General features: G+C 49.0%; 1 protein-coding gene across 6 annotated transcripts in view; it reads right to left on the minus strand.

Moving 5' to 3' along the window:
* Positions 1-7,500, minus strand: part of LOC121869604 (echinoderm microtubule-associated protein-like 2) — a 76,719-nt gene that overhangs the window by 46,996 nt on the left and 22,223 nt on the right. The window contains exon 1 of one of the 6 annotated variants that reach the window (XM_042371060.1): positions 492-551. The exons of the other annotated variants lie outside the window; for them this stretch is intronic. The gene's annotated coding sequence lies outside the window, so the exon portion shown is untranslated. Of the gene's footprint in view, positions 1-491; positions 552-7,500 lie in introns of those variants that run through there. 6 annotated transcript variants of the gene reach the window in all.

Here is a 7,500-nt window from a genome sequence, read left to right on the forward strand (position 1 = left end):
TCCCTCCTAACCCTACAGTCCCCATCCTAACCCTACCGTCCCTCCCTAACCCTATCGTCCCTCCCTAACCCTACCGTCCCTCCTAACCCTACCGTCCCTATCCTAACCCTACCGTCCTCAACCCCTACCGTCCCTCCCTAACCCTACCGTCTCCTAACCCTACCGTCCCTATCCTAACCTAATCCGTCTCCTAACCCTACCGTCCTCCCAACCCACCGTCCCCTATCCTAACCTAACCCTACCGTCCCCTAACCTAACCCTACCGTCCCCTAACCTAACCTAACCCGTCTGGAAGGTTTAAAATACTGTGTTTATTTACGTGTTTTATGGCCGGGTTAAACCAGCTATTGCTTCACAAACAAACAAACAGTAAACAACAGAAACAAACACACCATAAACAACACAAACACAGTAAGTAAACAATAAACACGAGGAACAAACAATAAACAATAACACAAACAAGAACAAACAGGTGTAAACACTGTACTCACAACGTATCTCATCTCCTGGTCCACAAACACAAACATAAACACCAACCTGCAAACAAACAAACAAACACTTGGTTATTGAGGGACAGAGTGAGAGAAAGAGAGAGAGAGAGAGAGAGCAATTAGGGTCACTCTCCCTCCTCTCTCTCTCTCCTCCCTCCCTCCCTCTCTCTTCCTCTCACCCTCCTCTCACATCCGGGGACACATAAACCTACTTGTCGCCTTATCACCAACACTCCTTCCTCTCACCAACACCTCCTCTCACCAACACTCTCCTCTCACCAACACTCCTTCCCTCCACCAACACCCTCCTCACCAACACTCCTCCTCACCAACACTCCCTCCCTCTCACAAAACATACACGTCAACCAGCCATAAACAACGACAACAAACAAAAGTAAACAAACAAAAGGCGGGAACAATCTTTCTGGGAACTATGACTAAATTTTCTGGAGTGTGAATCAATGACACAGATTTACACAGGTATGAACGCACTTTCAGGGGTATGGCACTTTCAGGGGGTATGAACGCACTTTCAGGGGTACGAACGCACTTTCGGGGGTGTTGAACGCCTTTGGGCATGAACGCACTTTCAGGGGTACGAACGCACTTTCAGGGGGTAAGGAACGAACTTTCAGGCATGAACGCACTTTCAGGGGTGCGAACGCACTTTCAGGGGTATGAACGCACTTTCAGGGTACGAACTTCACTTTCAGGGGACGAATGCACTCAGGCGGTATGGGTGCATTTTCAGGGGTACCTACACGCTTTTAGGGCGACTAATGCATTTTAAGGGGGTACTTACACACTTTCAGGAGGTATGAAAGCCGTTTCAGGGGGTACTGGGGTATGTTAAGGGGGAGTACGTATACAATTGCAGGGGGGTAACGGACGGACTGTGTTGTGGTACGGACGCAGGAGCTTCTAACACCTGTGAGGGTCCGAGACTCATTAATCTGCAGGTGATCCTTTACCCACACCTTGTTGTTGTTGATCTCTCTCTCTCTCTGTTTGTCCATCTGTCTCTTTTAATTAGTTTAAATCTGTCTTTTTCTCAGTTTCTCTCCCCTCCTCCTTTTCTCACCCTCTCTCTCTCTCTCTCCCTCCCTCTCACCCACCCTCCCTCTCACCCACCCTCCCTCCCACCCACCCTCCCTCCTCACCCACCCTCCCTCTCACCCACCCTCCCTCTCTCCCTAATCACATACAGGCACCCTATTGGCTGTTCCATCATAATCAGCAATTTTTTGCTGATTGGACTTATGGGTTCTACAGCAAGCTCAGCACCCCCCTTCCTTTCACCGCTCCTCCTACTCTCAGCGCCCTTCCTCTCAGCGCCCTCCTCCTCAGCGCCCTCCTCAGCGCCCTCCTCCTCTCAGCGCCCTCCTCTCAGCGCCCGCCTGGTCTTATCAACCCCCCTCCCCTTCCGGTAACCAGTCACTTCCTGTCATAACTAATGGTCAATTTTATATTGGCGAATCATGTAATCGTTTTATGAGGATTAAGTTTACGAATCAAATCTAATCAGATGTTGCCAATCGTTCTTATGTCGGGTGATTCGCCATTCATTCACTCACTCTGCCTTCTTGGGGGCTCTAATCGTGTTTCTATTGTCACCTAATCTTTCCTCACTTCTTCCGACATCCAATCGTTTCCTCATTGTGTCCAGTCGATATTTTTCTTAAGAGTAGCAAATCATGTTGCTATTGTGTGGTTGTTTGTAATCGAAGCACGTCTGAGTGTTTCATAATTCAATCACTCCCCGCTCGCTCGTGTGTGTGTGTAAAAAGAGAAAAGAGAGAGAGAGATAGAGACAGAGAGAAGAGAGAGAGTGACTGTGTATGTATGTGAGAAAGAGTGACTGTGTGTGTGTGTGTGTGTGTACTCGTGGCGTCTCCAGTCCAGGGGCTTTTCACCTCTACACACTCCCTCTCACTCCTCTACTCCCACTCACTCACTCCTTCTCACTTACTCAAAAGGTGTACCGAGCGGTTCTCCCTTTCACCCACCTTCCCTGCCCACCCCACCCAACCCACCCCACCCACCCAGGCCGACAGGTGAGTGGGCAGGTGTTGATTATGAGTCAGGAGACGTAGGTGTGACGGTAGGTTGGCTGAGGTGGTCTTCCTCCCCTGAATCTTAACTATGGTCTGTAAACACACTCCTTCTCCTCCTCTTCTCCTTCCTTCCTTCCTTCCTTCCTACTTCCATCGCTTTTTTACCTACACTCCATCATCCTCCGCTTCCTTCCATCTTCTCCTCCTACTTCTCCTTCCTTCCTTCCTTCCTTCCTTCCTCTTCCTTCCTTCCTTCCTTCCTTCCTTCCTTCCTACTTCCATCGCTTTATTACTCACACACTCACCATCCTCCGCCTCCTCCCATCCTCTTCTCCTCCTGCTTCTTCTCCCTCCTTCCATTCTTCCATCCTCCTCTTCCTCTTTTACACCCCCCCCCTAGCTGTATGGTGTGGTGGGGGCCTCGGGAGGTTTGGTCCACTCCCTGAAAAAAGTCTAAGAAAGTCACTGGCGTCCCGTAGGGGAATGTGGGTCCCTCTCTATTTGGGCTCCACCTGACCCACGACCATCTGGCGGTGTATGTTGACACTCCTTACACCATCTGGGGGCCGGATGGTGTGGTTGGCTTGTTGACGTATTAAACACACACACACATACACAGATACACACACACACACACACACACACACACCTAAATCTACCCCCACACACACACACCCACCCTCCACACACCCTCCTCCTCCCTACACAACATCCAAATCCACCCCACATATAACCTACTCCCAACAGCCTTCCTCACACACACATTCCACCACACCCCCCACACACACATCCTCCCACACGACACTGCTGGTCCTCAATTGTGAGAGAGTGTCCAGTTGCCATGGTCACCGTCACGGTAAATCTGGCTAGACCTTTTGTGTAATCTCACCTGGTAATTGTTTGGACAGGTACGAACCATTGGTAATTACAGGTGTTTTTTTTTAGGTAGGGGATATTTTCTTTAAAGACAAGAGTTAGTGAGTTAGGTTAGGTTTGGTTTGGTTTGGTTTCATGTCAATATAAATTTATATATTGAAAATGAGAGAGAGAGAGAGAGAGAGAGAGAGAGAGAGAGAGAGAGGAGAGGAGAGAGAAAATTTCATCTTTGCTGTAAATTTATCTTATCATGATCGTCATTGTTCCATCAACCACAACTACTAGTAATACTCTACACGTTCCTACCAGCCTCCCCTAACCTCCCTCCACCTCCCTACCCACTCCCTCCCTACCACCCCTCACTACCAGCTGATCCTCCTCACCCCTCACCTCCCGGACCGGTCACGAAAATCAATCCAGTGTCTTCTTACATAACACTCTCTCTCAATATGAGTTAAACTGAGGCATTGTGAGTTAGCGTGAGTCAATGTGAGTGTGAGTCAGTATGGGTCAGTGTGAGGCAACATGAGTAAGGGTAAGTCGGTAGGAGTCACTATAAGTCAGGGTGAGTCAAAACGAGTCATCCCAGTCAAGTGGCGCCAGTCAGTCTTCACTTAAGTGGTTACATTGAAAGGTCCAGTTGACACGATCCTGTTTTAGGTGACCTGTGTGTGTGTGTGTGTGTGTGTGTGTGTGTGTGTGTGTGTGTGTGTGTGTGTGTGTGTGTGTCTACTACAGTGAGCATGAAGGTATTCCCACATCCCACACCACCCCACACACTCAACTCCAAACAAACCCCACCTCCCACAGTGTCACGTCCCACCCCACCACATCTCCACCTCCACCCACCACCCCACCTCCACCCACACCCACCCCCACCGTCTCCACCCACACCCACCCACCCCACCGTCCCACCCACACCCACCCACCCCACCGTCTCCACCCACACCCACCCACCCCACCGTCTCCACCCACACTCCACCCACCCCACCGTCTCCACCCACACTCCACCCACCACCGTCTCCACCCACACTCCACCCACCCCACCGTCTCCACCCACACTCCACCCACCCCACCGTCTCGATAAACAACCAACAAATGAAACAATATAAAAGGATCCATTAATTACTCTTATCACCCCCTCACCGTCCCTATTAAGTATTGCTCTAGGTCCCTATATGCCTCAGGTGTTGCGTCTTAAGGTGGAACTAATTATCTCGTAGGTGAAGTGAGTCAGGGTAGGTTGTTACAGTAGGAAAAGCTGAGAAAATTTCACGTAAGAACTTTTTTCGAGAAGCTATTTTAATTATATCTACGAACCTTGAGAATCCATCCACTAAAGCTAAATTTAACACACACACAGACACACACACAGACACACACACACACACACACACACACACACACACACACCTCAAAGGTAACACAGGTGTGGGAGGATCCAAAGTCACGATTTCACGCAAGAGATCTTAAGAATACGACCTGAAGCCTTTTATCATGGAGGTGTAATTAGCCCTCCCATCCCCACCCCCCTCCCCACCTCCCCTTTACAGGTGTACACTGCCTTACCTGCTACACAATGGTGGGGGTCTGTTTTTGATTAGGTGGGTGTGGGGGAGCGTTTATTTGGGGGGGGGGGGCATCTGTTTGGGGGAGGGAGGGTAGGGTGGGTGGGTGGGTCTCTCTCTCTCTCTCTCTCTCTCTCAGTGATCACTAGTCTATGCTCCTCCTCCTCCTCCTCCTCCCCCTCCTCCTCCTCCTCCTCCTCCTCTTCTTCTTCCTCTTCTCCTCCTCCCAAGGCCTCGTCACCAAGCCTTCTCAACCCTGCCATTACCTACCCAGAAAACATACCACCACCACCTACCACCATTCCTACCACTACTACCACCATCACAACCAACTACCACTAACACCATCTAACAATACCACCAACCCTACCCCCACTAACTACCACCATCCCTACCACCACCTACCACCATCCCTACCACCATCCCTACCACCACCTACCACCATCCCTACCACCATCATATAAGACTCGATTCATGAATAGGATATTACTGGCCCTCACTATTTATAACTTAAGGGGAACCTGAGGATTAATTATACACCATGCCTTCAATAACAAGGTCTAGTGTTGATACAAATTATAGGGACGTAGATGCAGGTGTGTGTGTACAGGTATGGGTGTAATTATAGGTAGTTACAGGTGAGGTTATAGGGATGGGAACAGGTGTGTAGAGGTGTAATTAGTGATGGATTTATACAAGTGTGTTATATGTATTCAACACTATCGTCTATTCACTGTGTCCCACCCACAACCTGCCACCCACAACCCTCCACCCACTGTACACCGCCCACAACCCTCCACCCACTGAACACCGCCCACAACCTCCACCACTGTACACCGCCCACAACCCTCCACCCACTGTACACCGCCCACCACCAGCCATCCCACCAACGCCCATTGCCTTGTTGAGTCCTGACATTACGACACCCAAAAAACATCACAGATCTGAGATGGGCGTGAGGGAGGAGAGGGAGTGAGGAAGGGAGTGAGGGAGGGAGTGAGGGAAGGAGTGAGGGAGGGAGTGAGACAAGTTTTTGGATACTAGCAAGAACCTCTCGTGCTAGTAAGTGAGTGCCAGTTGGGTGTTGCCTCCACGTGATTATATAGTGCAGAAGGTGGGCGAAGGGTATGATGGGTGGGGGGGGAGGGTAAGTGAAGCAAGGTTGGTAAAGTGGAGAGTGGGTGTTGTCCAGTCTGTAAACTTTGATTGAAGATGGGCGGGGAAGGTAACTGGGGGAGGGTGGGTGGAGGGAGTGTTGTGGGTGGGAGGTTGAACTTATCGCTCTCCTAAATTAAAAAATCTTACTTAAAATAATTCACATATTCTCAAGGTTTCGTCTCGTTATATTTTCCTCTTAACTGGTGATGTAAAAAGGTATCTGACCGACTCACTTAAAGGATCACCTCAAGATAAGCACCCCAGCTTATTCCACCTGTTGACTGACTACTCTAATGCTAACCTAACCTTATTTAACCTAACATAACCTAACCTGACACTAACTTAAACTAATCTAACCTAACATAACTTAATCCAACTCTAACATAACCTAACCTAACACATAGCAACATTATCTCGTGTATACGCATCTGGGATTGTAATGGCCGTTTCTCGTAATAACCTCATAAGGGTCGTAATCAACCTTGTTATGGTCTGTTATTGTGGTGATTCCTGGGACGATGTTATTAACCATTTGACCTTGTTCATTACAACTGGAGGTCAACCAATTATCTCATTGTTGTTAATTGTCCTTCTAGGTTGTCTTGTCTCTGTGTCTGTCTCTCTGTATGTCTCTCTCTCTCTCTCTCTCTCTCTCTCTCAGTAACCACAATGACTCGCGCCTTTTCGCCTGTGTGGTGTAACAACATTCTGCGCAGCTCCTCTTAGATATAAACACTGTCGTTGCTTACACCATCCTAGATTAAAAAGAACGAGTCTAGATCGTCCTGGAATTAAAATATAAGTGTCTAGATCGTCCTGGAGTAAACAAAACAAGTCTAAATCGTCCTGGAATAAAATAAAACACGTCTAGATCATCCTGGAATAAAAAAGACTAGGCGTCGCTTAGACCATCCTAGATATAAAAACCAAACGAGTATAGATCATCCTGGAAAACTAAAAAACTCGCTGTTGTTTACATAGTTTTAAAGGGCATAAGCACCATGGTGACGTAAATATCGGGCGGTAAATATCACTCGCTGACATCCAGCACAACATTCCTTTGAGCTAGAGGGAATTAAGTAGTTTTTAACCGTATACTGAACACCTCCCTTCCCTTCCTACCTTCCCTCACTTTCCTCCCTTCCCTCCCCGCCCTACCTCACTTTCTCATCTCCCTTCCCTTCATACCTTCAACCCCTCTCCCTTCCCTCTCCTCCCCACCCCTTCTCTCCTCCCTCCTCTTTCTCCACCTTCCCTCCCTCCTCCCTACCCCCTTCCCCTTCCCCTCCCCCTACCCCCCTTCCCTCTCCTCCCTCTCCCTCCCCTTCCCTCCCTCCTACCCTCCTTCCCTTC

The sequence above is a fragment of the Homarus americanus genome, unplaced genomic scaffold (assembly GCF_018991925.1).
Source record: "Homarus americanus isolate GMGI-L3 unplaced genomic scaffold, GMGI_Hamer_2.0 scaffold23578, whole genome shotgun sequence".
Taxonomy (NCBI): Eukaryota; Metazoa; Arthropoda; class Malacostraca; order Decapoda; family Nephropidae; genus Homarus; species Homarus americanus.